This window comes from Chaetura pelagica, unplaced genomic scaffold, assembly GCF_000747805.2.
Source record: "Chaetura pelagica isolate M959 unplaced genomic scaffold, ChaPel_1.0 scaffold583, whole genome shotgun sequence".
NCBI classification, from domain to species: Eukaryota; Metazoa; Chordata; class Aves; order Apodiformes; family Apodidae; genus Chaetura; species Chaetura pelagica.
Genome location: NW_009952719.1, coordinates 65792 through 67709, shown reverse-complemented (window position 1 = coordinate 67709; position 1918 = coordinate 65792).

The following is a 1918-nucleotide window of genomic DNA, read 5'->3' as shown; positions in this document are numbered from 1 at the left end:
GGGCCGAAGTCCTGAATGTGCGGGCTGGGGAGGGATGCTCTGCCCGGCCGTGGGGTGGCAGCTGGGCTGGGCTGCTCTCTTAGCAGTGACAGCAGGACCCTGCAGGCTCCCAAGCAGCCTGGGACCCCCTTAAAGACTGGGACAGTTGCTTCTCCTTGGGGCCAGCTCCCCTGCTGCCCCCCCCACAGACCCTGCAGGGCTATAATGCCATGCCCAGCTGGGATGGACAAACCCTGTGGCCCTGCCAGCTCAGCAGCAGCAGCAGGAGGGGTTGGTCTCTTTGCCCCTGCTGAAGGCCAACACTAGCCCTTAAGGGGGCTGCCAAAGCCCCACAGCCCCCCCCCATCCTAGAACTGGGGAGCACACAGGGACCTGGAGCCCAGGGCATGTCACTGTGACCTGCCTGGCTGTGTGGTAATGGGGGGAGATGGAGTCCAGGGTGCCAGGGGTTACCCCCCAGCCCACAGGGGCTTGTGGAGGTGCTGGGGGGCTGGAGTGAAGCCTCACTGCCCCCCCTGGGGTGCAGAGGGGCTCCTTGCAGGCTCCTCTCCCCACCATGAGCCTCAAGGATTGGGTTACAGCAGGAGCTTCTGTTTGGGTTGAGATGGGTCTTTTTTTTTCCCTGTAAGCAGAGCCACCCAGGGCCAAACAACACTGCAGAGCAGATCGATGGATGGTGCTGTCTATTCTGGGAGGAATAAAATGTCTTTACTTGAGACGAGGCCAGGGGAGGTCTGTGGGGGCTGGGAGCATCCTCTGCTCCCTGTCATGGTGCAGGGGAGCACAGCAAAAGGCAGCCAAAGCCACAGCACTTGGCACAGCAGTTCCTGGGCTCTGCTTTCTTGGAGGGTGCTCTTGGTCTTCTGGACACTTTGTCTGGGATCACTGGGGGGTTCTGCTAGGAACCCACTGAGGAACACCAGTGTGCCTGCTGCTGCCAGGGGAGGATGAGGAGGAGAAGGAAAAGATAAGGAAACCCACAGGAGACTTTGATTTCTGGCAAGTTTCTATTAAGCTCCAGCTGCTTCTAACAAGCTCTACCAACTGCCCCTGACAAAGCAGGGCTTGAAACCCCTGCTCCAGCTGAACCCAGGTTAGGGAGGGGTCAGCATCCCTTAGGAGTGTGAGGGGGAAGCCCATATAAAGGCCAGGCTCAGAGCAGCTGTGGGGCAGCTGGCAGGGGTTTGTGCAGGAAGGTGGGCTGGTGGTTTGGTTTCTGTGGCTTTGCTTCTTTTTCTTGTGTTTTTTTGCATCCTCTGCTCCCTGTCATGGTGCAGGGGAGCACAGCAAAAGGCAGCCAAAGCCACAGCATTTGGTACAGCAGTTCCTGGGCTCTGCTTTCTTGGAGGGTGCTCTTGGTCTTCTGGACACTTTGTCTGGGATCACTGGGGGGTTCTGCTAGGAACCCACTGAGGAACACCAGTGTGCCTGCTGCTGCCAGGGGAGGATGAGGAGGAGAAGGAAAAGATAAGGAAACCCACAGGAGACTTTGATTTCTGGCAAGTTTCTATTAAGCTCCAGCTGCTTCTAACAAGCTCTACCAACTGCCCCTGACAAAGCAGGGCTTGAAACCCCTGCTCCAGCTGAACCCAGGTTAGGGAGGGGTCAGCATCCCTTAGGAGTGTGAGGGGGAAGCCCATATAAAGGCCAGGCTCAGAGCAGCTGTGGGGCAGCTGGCAGGGGTTTGTGCAGGAAGGTGGGCTGGTGGTTTGGTTTCTGTGGCTTTGCTTCTTTTTCTTGTGTTTTTTTGTTTTTGTTAAAAAAGAAAATTGCCAGCACCTCTTCCCAGAGCAGAATACATGTTCTTGGCACACTGAGGTCACTGTGCCCAGCAGCCATTGGAGCAACTCTTCCTGCACTGCTGGAGGACACAGCCTGGCAAGCCCTGAGCTGCAGAAAGTGCCTGGGGCCTCTTGCT